Source organism: Equus caballus, chromosome 29 (genome assembly GCF_041296265.1).
Source record: "Equus caballus isolate H_3958 breed thoroughbred chromosome 29, TB-T2T, whole genome shotgun sequence".
NCBI lineage: Eukaryota > Metazoa > Chordata > Mammalia > Perissodactyla > Equidae > Equus > Equus caballus.
Window position 1 is genome coordinate 14225615 of NC_091712.1, and position 13031 is coordinate 14238645.

General features: G+C 43.9%; 1 protein-coding gene across 19 annotated transcripts in view; it reads right to left on the reverse strand.

The window, feature by feature from the left end:
- CCNY (cyclin Y) overlaps positions 1–13031 on the reverse strand; it is a 306663-nt gene that overhangs the window by 90942 nt on the left and 202690 nt on the right. The window contains exon 1 of one of the 19 annotated variants that reach the window (XM_070255164.1): positions 3285–3620. The exons of 17 other annotated variants lie outside the window; for them this stretch is intronic. The gene's annotated coding sequence lies outside the window, so the exon portion shown is untranslated. Of the gene's footprint in view, positions 1–38; positions 158–3284; positions 3621–13031 lie in introns of those variants that run through there. One more of the 19 variants, XM_070255168.1, reaches the window with a different exon arrangement.

A 13031-nucleotide genomic window follows, 5' to 3' on the forward strand; every position in this document is an offset into this window, starting at 1 on the left:
TGGGACACGCTCCGCCCCCGGAGCCCCTCCAACCTCACCTCTCAAGGGTCCCCTGGTTCCCTCGGCTCTGCACACGGGCTGCCTGCTGCGCCTAAACCCACCAGGCACACACCCACTGTGCCTGCAGCTTCTTCCCCAGACAGCCGCACAACTCACTCCCTCACAACCTTCAGGCCCCTGCTCAAATGTCACCTTACACAAGAAGAACTTAATAACATCACTTTATAGAAGTATTATCATAATAGCACCTAAGACAGAGTGGTTATGAGTCAGGCACTGTTCTAAGAATGTTATGCATATTAACTTATTTAGTACAACTCATTTAATATTATCCTCATTTTACCAATAAGGAAACAGATGTGGAGAAGCTAAAGAGCTTGCCCAAAGTCCAACAGCTGGGAAGTGACGGAGGCCGCGTTCCAACCCAGCAGGTCTGGCTCCCAAGGTCCAGGTTCTCTCGCTTCCCACCCCCGACTTGTGCTTTCCTGCCTCTCTGGCTTCGGTGTTGGCGGCACGCTGTCTCCTCTCCCCATCTGCTTGCTCCCCTCTGATCCACGAGCCCCATGAAGGCAGGACCGTGCCTGCTTTCTTCACAGTTCTCCCTGAGCCCGGGCAGTGTCTAACGCCAAGCAGCTTCTTAGTAAGTACTTGTGGAGTGAAGAACGGCAGGATTCCGTCACACTGAGCCACCCACTTCCCTGCAAAGTTGTCATCAGATCTGCCACTGTACGGGACAGCCACGCCACAGTTAACACGAGGCCCCTGGTCGCCCGGGAGAAGTGCTCTCCGTTACTGGCTGCTGGAGCTGAGCACGGCAGCACAGGCGGGGCACAAGCGGCCTTCCCTGCGGGACACCAAGGGCAGCAGAATGCAGCACACACACTGCTTTATCAGAGGAGACACAGGAATAAACCCACACATTGTGATTAAAGGCACATCACTGGCTGCTGCCTGTGATTTCCTTATCAGTCTATTGCGGTTACAGACACATTTTCAATCAAATTACAGAGCAAGCACAAACAGCCAACCCTGTTAAACAGACGGAGCAAACCAGAGAGCAAAAATCACATGAAGCCCGAAAATTCCCCAAAGTGTCAGACGTGCTCACTATTTCTGGCATTTTGTGGCAGAAACACTACACTTGGGTTATTATTTATAAATCTTTCAAGCTAATGAAATGACACTGCTACTAAATAACACCTCAAACCTCTTGAAAGCTTATAATTAAGACTTTATTGATATTATTTTCAGTCTTGCCATATTTTTCTAAAGAAATGGAAGCGTGTAGGTAAAAATGCAGCAGTGTTAGAAATCACCATCATCACCGTCATCACCACCTTAGGACCAGAGTGATGTTCCCATCACCTGCTTTTAAGTATAAACAAACTCTCTCCGTCTTACCATGTTTTCACTAGTAAAGCTTTCTGTCTTTGTGAAACATCATTACATTTTAAAGCCCTGATTACAAAGCCACATGTTATTTTTAACTACAGTTTTTCTAGAATCCACACTAAAGCACCTTTCTTTAACCTAGGTGTATCAGTTTTTCAAAACCTGTATAATCAAATTTATGTAAGAACTGTCTTAGAAATTAACAGACATTGATTTTTAAGCTTAGAATTTATCTCATTTAAGATGTAATTTTGAAACTGTCAAGAAATGAAGAGACTGCAGCAATCCTCATCTCTCACCTGCCGCACGGGTAACCGTGAGCAGCCCTAGGGTAAGAGCCAGGGGCCGCCAGCCGGTTCCCACCACCATCAGCCTTCCAGGCTGCACGGGGCAGGGCAGAGCCAAGCCAGAAGGACCAGCACCATCAGCTTCCAGGCAGCACGGGGCAGGGCAGAGCCACAAGGACCAGCACCATCAGCCTTCCAGGCCGCACAGAGCAGGGCAGAGCCACAAGGACCAGCACCATCAGCCTTCCAGGCCGCACAGGGCAGGGCAGAGCCGCAAGGACCAGCACCATCAGCCTTCCAGGCCGCAGGGGGCAGGGCAGAGCCACAAGGACCAGCACCATCAGCCTTCTAGGCCGCACGGGGCAGGGCAGAGCCACAAGGACCAGCCAGCACCGCCAGTCTCTTTCCTGTCCAGCAAGCTGGTGCCAAGGAGGCTGGATAGAAAAGGACCACCACTCTCCACCAACAGCGACCCGGCAAAGAAGAGAAGCCACTCATGAAAGACAATTTGGTATGATAGCTTATTGTAATTCCCACTCACGAATTTCGTTTTCAAAATGTACACTCTATGAGGCAAATATACAGAACCATGGTTTGACTAAAAGCAGGGAAAGGACAGACCTTGCACACACATGTTCTGGAGGTCAGTTAATTTAGGACAATTAAGTACTATTTAAATGAACTAAAACGTTCTATATTTAGGGGGGAAAATCCACATTTCCACTGAGCATGTTTGTCCAGGGCCTAAATCAGGGATAACACGTTCGGTATTTGTTGACATGTAAGGATTCTGAAGAGAAGCCTTCACCCCTCACTGACCTGTTCCTTCACCTCTCAGACAATAATAAATAACAGTGTCATCCTGTAGAATCGAACACTTTGTATCATTTGAAAAAAGTCCAAAGAGCCATCATTTCCCTCTACCTTTTCTGCTGATCAGCTACCAATCAACAGAGACCAATATCCAAAAAACAAATGTATTTTAGAAGTCTATAGCACAGTCCAAGTCCCAAATTTTCCGTGTTTAAGCCTCCCATGGGACAAATAACCACAAAATATTTTAGGATGTGGAGGGGACTTCCTGGTTATTTTTTAATATGGCTTCCCAAAGATCTTTTCTTATGAGAGTAAAGACTGCTAAATAAACTCATAAAATATAAAACAGTTGGAAGTAAAAGTGCCTACTGTTTGTGACTTACTCTAAAATGGTTCAGAAAAATAATGGTATGTAAGAAAGAAAAAGAATAATAAAGAAATATGGCAAATGTTAATACTGGTGCCAAGGGGTGATGACAGTTCTTCCATTCCAGCTTTCCTTCAAAAGGAGATTGTTTACAAATAAAACGGTAAACAACACGTATCTGCAAGTTAACTACACAAAAGTTATTTCAGACATGAACTGTTTCCCACACACACTCCCCCTGTTCTTTCCTCTGGTTTCCACCCTAACTACGTCCTTTCCTCAGCGAGCTGCTGGGGAAAGCAGTCTTTCAGCTAGAGCCACTGCCCCAAGGACCCTCAAACCATGGCTTCTGTCTCCTTTCAACGCAAACTGTTCTCCCCAAAGTCATCAATGACCCCTTGCTCCCACACCTGCCAACACACCTTAGCTCTCACCATGCTCCATCTTTTCTGGTCAGGATGCGCATGAACTCCTGCTTCTATGCTTAGACTCTCCAAACAGTTTTCCTCCTCCGACCCTTGCAATTGCTGTTCCATATGTGATTCACATTTTGCCGCAACTCCTACCAATTCCTTGTGCATTGCCTTGAGAAGGATCTTGAGGATCCCACAGGCTTGGTGGGAAGGAGTGATAACCGTTCAGAGATGTCTGCTGTGGGTAGAAAGTGTTCTGGAAGTAGGAGTCAAGGAGCAGCAGCATGCCTCCTGCTTGACCTGGAATTCCACTTCCTGCTCTAGAAACTCTCCAAGGGTAAACTCATTTCCTCCTACAATTTCAGCTATTTCTTTCGAATATCTGCCAAATTGTATCTTTTCAAGCACGCTCCTCCACTGACTTCCACACCTATGCTGCTGACCACCCACAGGCAGTTCCCATTTACTGGCGCAAGGGCATGAACTCACCTGCCAGCAAAATGCACTTTTTTCCATAACCCCAAACTGACTTAAAGGACCACAGGTCACCTAGTTGTCTAAGCACAAATTCTAAAACTTCCCTGCTCTCTGCTGTTTCCTTACCCCTCGTACATCCAAAGCCAGTCAACTTCCTAGTTAACTGTATTTAGAAGCTCCTTTCTCATTTCCATCATTATTTCCAGCACCTGAATTTCAGTCCTCATCACGTCACCTGGACTACTGCAATATCCTCCTAGCACGTCTCTCTACCTCATATCTCCTCCATCACCAAATCCATTCTGCACACTGCTTTATTAGGATTATCTTTTAAAAATACAAATCTAACTTAATTCGTAAAAATTTTGAAACAAAAATATATGAAATGAAGGGGTAAAATAACACAGAATCAGATCATGACCCCATCCGGCAGATCTCCAGTAGTTTCTCACAACCCATCAGCAGTGGGGCTGAGGCCTCCCTTCAGCCCCTCCTACTCTTATTATTACATACCCTGCATATGCCAAACACGACAATGTCTTCTCTTCCCAAAAACACTGTTTTACACTTCCGTATTTTGAACGGGTTTTCCCTTGGCTAAAAAGTCCCTGTCCACGCAGCTCCTATCTGTCTTTCAAAGCGATGTTCAATGGGGCCAGCCTGGTGGCAGAGTGGTTAAGTTTGCGCACTCCGCTTTGGTGGCCCAGGGTTCACAGGTTTGGATCCCCGGCGCAGACCTAGCCCAACTTGTCAAGCCATGCTGTGGCAGCATCCGGCATACAAAATAAAGGAAGACTGGCAGAGATGTTAGCTCAGGGATGACCTTCCTCTCACACAGAGAAAACTATGTTCAAACGCCCAGTCCTGTAGGCAGACTTTCCTAATGTGCACCAAAGCACCATCTATCCAGGCAATTTATATATGTCTCTGGTCACATTTCACCATCTTCTAGTTATAAAGCCATCACTCTCACCACATTATGAGCATATAAACGATGGCTAATCAACTGTGAATTAACTTTACGTCCCTTTAATGACTCACATTGCTTTTGCTTCAAAGTTCTAAGTTTAACATCCAAGGTAGGCTACCTATAATGTGTTGCTATTTATTTCTACTACCTATATACCTATACCTTCCACTTCCACCAAATTAACGTACTTATTCATGACCCACCCCCAAGCGGCCAGCAAACTTTTTCCAAACGGTCTAGAGAGGAAATTTTTTAGGCTTTGTGGGCTAGAGGTTCTCCACAGCAAGTGCTCACTCTGCACTGCAGAAGAGAAGCAGCGAAGAGCAGACGTAAATGATGGGTGTGGCTTCGCGCCAATGACATTTTATTTACGAAAGCAGGCATCCAGCAGCACAGCCTGCACTACTCTAGACTCCTTTCACCTCAGGTTCCTCCACTATGTTCTCCTAGGCTGGAAAGCCGCCCTTCTCTCTTCTGTACACCTGCCTAAGTGCTCTTCTGCTGACACCCACCTCTGACCTAGTGCCTCTCTTCAGAGACCTTAGAGGGTGCTCCTTCCTGTACACGTCATCAGCACTTAACCTCAACAGCTCGCCCCACAGTCAGCCTCTGCCATCCAGAATTCTTAGTTATCTACGAACATAAGAGCCACTTCTCCAGCTTACCACCGTAAGCCCTTGAAGGACAACAAGCTGTAAGTGCAGGGTCTGCACAGGCCCCAACCCAGCACATGCCCTTCCGTATCAGGAGCAGCAGCAGCATCAGCGCCCCGTGCGAGTCATGCGGGCTAGGCAACGTCTCCACCCCACGTGTTACGGAACTTTCACGTTGCTTTATTCAGACTTTTAATCTAATATTCAAAATCTAGTTTCTTTACAATTATTTCATCCTTTTATGTTTTGTATCTAAAACTATAAATGTAAACTTTCTCTTTCATACTTTCCTTTATAAGCTTGGGTATTTTCTTAAGTATGATCATGTTAAATCTTAAGGCCAAGTTTGTTTTCCAGAGAAACACAGTTTCTTTGATTTTACGATAAGTCAAAAGGTAATTAGTTTCATTAACTGAAATTAACTTTATTAAAGGCATCTATACCTTAAAATGAGATAACCAATATTAGCTCTTATCAAGGTTATGCTAAAAATCTACTGCTTTTTTCCATTTAAAAGGTCAATTTTCTAAGCTAAAGTCCTATTAATAGAACACTGAAATTAAGAAAACAAGAAGTGTATACAATGCAGAGACACAGGAAAAGAAACTCTGTGTCACCAGCTAAGGCCACAAACACACAACATCTGGGAAAGCTCTTATTCTTCCTGTCACTGTCACCACCAAGGGGAAAGTAATTTCAAAAAAGACTGTTTCTGCTTCTTTGCTAACAATAGTTTAAAAGCCAACTTGTTCTCCACTGACAATGGCTCCATTTTGCAACATGGTAAAACAGGCTGCATTGAGAACAGGCCAAACACCTGTGGGCCACAGACTCCCCCTCACGCCAGCCCAGCGCAGCCTCACCCACAGCGCTCCCTCCAGGAAAGGTGTGCCAAGAGCAGGGCTAGGAGAACAAAAGAGGGGTTTACGGAATAGTGCTTTTTCTCAGACTATTTCATAACTGTAGCACTTGGAAATCAGAATTCAGTTCCTGTATTAAATTTCTACCACTAGATTTTATGTCCCTTTACAAGAACTTTTATGGAATTGACATCTTCAGAAATTTTACATTTCAAGCAATTTAAGCATAATTTTAACATATCGCTTTCTCTAATAAGAGGAGGAAAAAAAGGAAAATTCCCCTGCCTGTCACAACATTTATCATCTTTGATTTTCTATTACAGGCCCAGTCTCAAGTAAATAATCTATATGCATGTTATTCATTCCATTCTAGTTGCCTAAGAAACTCCATTCTTATATTTCTAGCAAATTCGGTCTTCTCAGGAAGGTGCTGCTAACAATACACAATGAACTCTGGGTTGGCAATCACAATACTCTTGGCTGGAGAAAAATCACACAATTTCTCAATGCGTCTATCCCACAGCTATACAATAGAAACAAGAGACCCTATCCTTAAACAGCTTCACAGGAACACAAAACAAAAGGATGTATAAAAAGAGATGTCTTAAAATAGCAATGCTGCGGCTGGCCCTGTGGCAGAGTGGTTAAGTTAACACGCTCCATCCACTTTGGCGGCCCAGGAGTCACAGGTTTGGATCCCAGGGGCAGACCTACACACCACTTGTCAAGCCATGCTGTGGTGGCATCCTACATACAAAACAGAGGAAGATCAGCACAGATGTTAGCTCAGGGACAATCTTCCTCACTAAAAAAAATAGCAATGCTACGTGAAAATCTAGACATATTTAAGTTAGTCTCTCTACTAGCATAGTTAACAAGTGCATTAACAAATGTATGTAACATTTATCAGAAGTAAAGATATCTGGGGACAGAGTCCCACTGTGCTCAATTATGCGCCATTCTGCTTTGGAATCTGCTTCAGGCTCCATATTTCTGCTGCCCAGGGTCTCTATTTCTACAAGCTGGAAGTCTTTTTTTTCGAAGCCTTTTCTTTTTCTTCCCGCAGAGCAATCACCACTACTGGAGATATTCCAAGCTTCAAATGTTCAAAACCTGGATGCCACGAACAAGGGTCTAAAACACGGTATGAGGTGCACTCGGAAACCTCAAAGCTTATTCTGGGACATCTAGGAAAGAGTCACCTGTAGGAGGGCAGGGGGCACCCAGCCCCAGGCTGTTTTTCTGAGTAAAGTTTCATGGGAACACAGCCTGGCACCTTCATTTCCATCTAGTCTATGGGTGCTTCTGCAGGACTGTGGCAGAGCTGAGCAGGTGAGAAAGAGACCATGTGACCCCTTCCAAGCAACTTCTGCTGACCCTGGTCTAGAGCTAAGGAAAAAGGCCAAGGCTGGACACTGTTTGAGAATCATCTGGATACAGGGACTGCAGACGTCACTTCCCAGGAAAAGAAGAAAGTCGAAGGTAAACTACCTTCTAAGTGGTGTGTATGAAAAGAGAGGCAGAGGCCATCCCAGAGGCTTCTGAAGCAGTTCCACACTCTCCTTATTCCCGACTCCCACCATCACCCTTGCACAGCCACTCCCTTCCAAGCAAAAAGTAAGCATGTGGGGGCCGGCCCCGTGGCCAAGCGGCTAAGTTCGCGTGCTCTGCTTCGGCGGTCCAGGGTTTCGCCAGTTCAGATCCTGGGTGCAGACATGGCACCGCTCATCAGGTTGTGTTGAGGCAGCATCCCACATGCCACAACCAAAAGGACCCACAACTGAAAATATACAACTACGTACCAGGGGGCTTTGGCGAGAAGAAGGAAAAATAAAATCTTCAAAAAAAAAAGTATCTTAGTTCTAACAGCTGGTAAGAAACATCTCAGAAACAGAGAATAATCACATTTAGCTTTTTGACAACAGTTGTTTCTTAAGGAAAAAAAAAAGGCAATACTATTCCATCCTTTTCATCCATGTAAGGAAGAAATACAGGGACACATCATTTATTCAAGAGTCTCTTACCCTGCGATGCTAATTATCTTAAAAATTTTCAAATACCCAAAAGTGTTTGAAAGGTATTTATATAACACAACTATCTGCTTTTTAAAAAACCCATGCACTTTGCTCATATAAGAACCCTTTTTGTCCTCACTCCCTATCAATTTACCTTTCCTTTAGACACAATTTATAACAACACAGATAAGGTGTATGTTGATATCTTTTGAGCCAAGTCTGTTTGGTTCCAAAGGAGTAAAAACTTTTAGTATGAGCATATGCACAATGCTTATGAGAATGTATGAAATGAAAAACAACAGAAAAATTCCATAAATATAATTTCAACCACGTAAAGGAATATATTAGAAGAAACAAACTGGAAGGAAACACACAAAATGTTAAAAGTGACTATCTCTGGGGCGGGATTCAGAGTGAATATTTGTTTTCTTCTTTATATTTGTATCCAATTTTTCAAATTCTATGGTGAGTATTTATTATTGCTATAAACAGAAACAAAGTTAATTTTTCAAGGTCAGAGCAAATAGTTCCACTGTTCTCAGCCAAAGCTGCAGACCATTCTGTATTGCAGCACGGTTAAATAACTGATGAATCAGCAAGAAGTAGATCTTGTGTGTAAAAGATTCTGCATTAGAAAACAAGTTAGCCATCGTGCGCACCACACATTTGCTTAACTTCAGAACTGAAAGGGACGTTAGAGATCACTGGGTCCAACCTGCTTTACAGATGGACAAACTGAGGCCTAAAAGCTTAAGTGCTTTCCCAAGAACTTACCAATTAGTGTGCTTTTGACTACATCATATTATAAAGATTTCCATCAAATACAGTTAAAATTAAAAGTTCCAAGCATTTAAAGTGTCACGTTTTAATTCTTAAGAAAAGTCGTATGTATGCAATTCACTTCATCCCCCAATTACACCAATTAATAAGACATTTCTCATTATTTCTGAGTGGTTACAAAAATAAACGGCTTCTTCCTCAGTGTCTCTCTAAGCTTCAGTGCATACTACTTTGCCTCTACCGCCAGACTGCCCGTATTTGTTGTTGGAGCCCCGAACAGCACCTGTGCCATTTTCCCAGCGAGGTAAAGACACAGTCATTTGTTTCAATGCTAAATCACACTTTCTTTTCCTTCTCGGCAAAACTGGACCTGTGGACACTGAGAGAGGTCTGGATTTTGTAATCCCACTCTACAACCTTTACTGGCATTTGTTTCCACCACACACCCCTTCCACACACACACTTTTCCTGTTGCTAGTGCATGTGTAATACGTGGAGCCACACAGTGCTCTGAGTTCATGGTTCAGTTACAGACAGGCATACTTGCCAAAGATTAAGAATTACAGCAGCATCTCTGCAGAGACACGAGGGCAGCCCAGGGTATTCTCAAACCTCTGAATTCTGAGCACCTATGTAAGGAGAAGCAGGAAATCCCACAGGGTTATTTTAAACAGTTGTCTCAACAAGTTCAGACAATATTCTATCACAGGGAACAGTTACGAATTCCTGAGACACTCTTTAGAGGCTTGACAATGAACTAGAAATTTGCCCTAACCAAGGTTATACATCAAGCAATGTTTTCATGAATACCCTTAAGAATTTAAAGAAAACTGGAATCACAAAACTAACTTGAGCAGGAAAGAATTTTTTAAGATCATCCAGTTTAATTCCTTCCATTCGCAGATGCCCAGAAGGCACCTGACACCAGCCTCAGGTCATTTGGCCAGTGGGTAACAAGGCGGGAGCAGGGACCAAGGCTCCTGTATACCAGCCCAGCACTTTATCTTCCATGTGTGCAGCCTGGAGATCCCAGAAATCCAGTTTCCAAAGGCAAGGATACAAGGTAGACTGCAGTCGGGAGGACCAGTTCCTGACAGGTAAGGAAGAGCAGCACGCTGCTCACACAGGTGCAGCCGGCAAGCAGCTCTATCTGTCACTGGGGGATTTCCTCTTCTCCTGCTTCTGGTTAGGGGCAGGAGCGTGGGAACGCAGGAGCCTCAGGCTCCCGGAAAGTCAAAGAAGGACACTCAGAAGGTGACTGAGGCCTTTCCTGGTCACAGAAGACCCTTCAGAGAGCCTCTCTGCTTCTCCCTCCAGGGAACTAAAACCAAATCAGGCAGGTGATGGGACTTTGACACCTAAGAACTTTCTACTTCTGAAAATTTCCACACTGACCCAGGCACTGTCGTGTGTTGCTGGTGGGAAATGTAAACTTCTATAGCAGGCAATTTGGAAATACCTATCCAATTAAAAATGCGTATACCACTGCCACCTCCAGGAGGATGGAGTAGACGTATTTTTCCCTACTCCTTCTGCTAAATACAATTAAAATTCCTGGACACTGCACAGAAAACAATCATAAGACGGAATGGTAGAGAGAACAGAGCATACTTGCTAGGGACATCAGGATCAGAGGACAACATGTGGTGAGTTCCATGGGTTTTCTTTTTACCTCATTTATCTCAGACTTGAAAATGAAGAAGCAGGCAGGTGGAAAGCATGAATGAATCCAGACCAAAAGAAGGCCCTGTCCTCTCTAGCCAAAAGAACAGAAAGAGGCAGCCTGTCTAGCAGGATAGAAAATTTTAGACAATAAGCACTCTACTCCAGACAAACAGCACAGAAAAGACCACAGCCCCAGCTCCACCCACACCAACACAGGCTAAGTGTGGAGCCCAAATGTCTACCCTTGAGGAGCAATCAGGAAAAGCCCCAACACTCCCACCAAGGTAGGGTCAGAGACAGCCCAGTAGGGAACCAGCTGGGGCTTTCATTCTCCACTGGCCAGTGATGAGACACCCCCCCAACACCAGCAGTAACAAAGAGACCCCCACCCCAGCCCTTAGATGTCAACAGAACCTGAACTTCTGCCTCCATCGGGCAGTAATAACAAGGCAGTGCCCTTCCATCCCTTGCCAGCGCAGTGGCATAAGACAGTTGCAAGAGAAGGTTTAAGCAATACCCAAGGTCTTATAATATAATAGGAAAATGATCAGATTTCAATCAAAAAGTCACTCATCATACCAAGAAGCTACAAAATCTCAAACTGAATGAAAAAAAAAAAAATACATGACAACACTAAGATGACAGAGATGTTAGAATTATCTGACAAAGATTTTAAAGCAGCCATGATGAAACTCTTCAATGAACAATTACAAACGCACTTAAAACAAATGAAAAAATAGCAAGTCACAGCACAGAAAAAGAGTCTCAAAAAGAAACAGACAATATAAAGAAGAACCAAATGGAAATTTTAGAACTGAAAAACACAACAGCTAAGATAAAAAGCTCTGTAGATGGGCTCAGTCGCAGAACGGGGGGAACAGGGGAACCAGAGAACTGAAAAACGGAGCAAGAGAAATTGTCTAACCTCAACTACAGAGAGAGAGACTGGAATTTTCAAAAAACAGAGTCACAGGGACTTGTGAGACTGTGACAAAAGATCTAACATCCAATGTCATCGGAGTCCCAGAGGAGAAGAGATAGACAGCAGGACTTAAAAAGTGTTTGAATAATAGCTAAAAAGTTCCCAAATTTGGCAAGAAACATAAACCCACAGACTCAGGCTAAGCAAATCCCAAACAGAAAAAACCAAAGAAATCCACGTTAATAATTCAACTAAAATTCTTGAAAGCAGCCAGAGAAAAATGATCCTATCCACAGGGAAACCTGCAGATTTCTCATCAGGAACTATGGAGGCCAGAACAAAGTGGCACGATCCTTTTCAGGGGTTTAAAGAACTGTCAACCCAGAATCCCATACTGGCAAAAACACCCTTCAGGAATGAAGACAGCATCAAGACATTCTCATGAAAACTAAGAGAGTGCTTCCAGCACACCTACCCTGAAAGAATCCTCAAGAAAGTTCTATAGAAAGGAAAGGACAAAAGGAGGAACCTTGGAACGTCAGGAAGGACAAAAGAATAGGGTATGAGAAAAGACGGGTAAATATAGAAGGCTTCCTTCTCATCTTGTTTTCTAAATGACATTTCCCAGTTGAAGCCCAACGTATAACACTGTCTGCTGTGGCTCTACACGTATGCAGGGGAAATATTTAACCCAATTACACAGCTCCCACATGCACCAAATGACTTTTTTGTACAAAGATATTCACTGAATAATATTAAAGATTGGAAACAACTTAAATGCCCATTAACAGAGGACTGGTTAAATAAATGATGATATAGTCATACAATAGAATATTACATAAACATCAAAGAGAATGAGTTAGAAAGTTACGTACTGATATAAAAAGAACTCTAGAATATGCTGCCACAGAGAATAAGCAGGACCAGGGCAGAGGGCGCTATATGAAGATCAACTTCACATCAAGTGAAGCCTGGTGAAGACACGCACGTTCACACCTACACGCCTGCAAAGGCGAGGGCTGTCTGTGGAGCTCCACGGCAGCTGGTAAGAGCGCCCGCCTCCAGGCAGGCAGTGGCATCTGGGGCCCGGAGGAGGCTGTGGAAGAGCCAGCACAATTCTCTACTTACTGTTTTCATTCTTTTCCATTTTGTTTGTTATCTATTCAGTATTATCTAATTTTCAAACTTCTTAAGACAAAGTGAAAAATTCCCAAGCTGAAGACAAGATCTAGGAGTCATCGGAAGCTCAGGGGAGCAGTAAGTACCGCCAGGTATTCACACTTAGTTAAACACTGCCACCGACTTTATGGCCAGCCCTGGGGGTCTAGTGGTTAAGATTCGGCACTTTCACCACCGAGGCCCGGGTTCGTGTCCGTCAAGGAGCCACACCACCCCTCTGTCAGGTGTCACACTG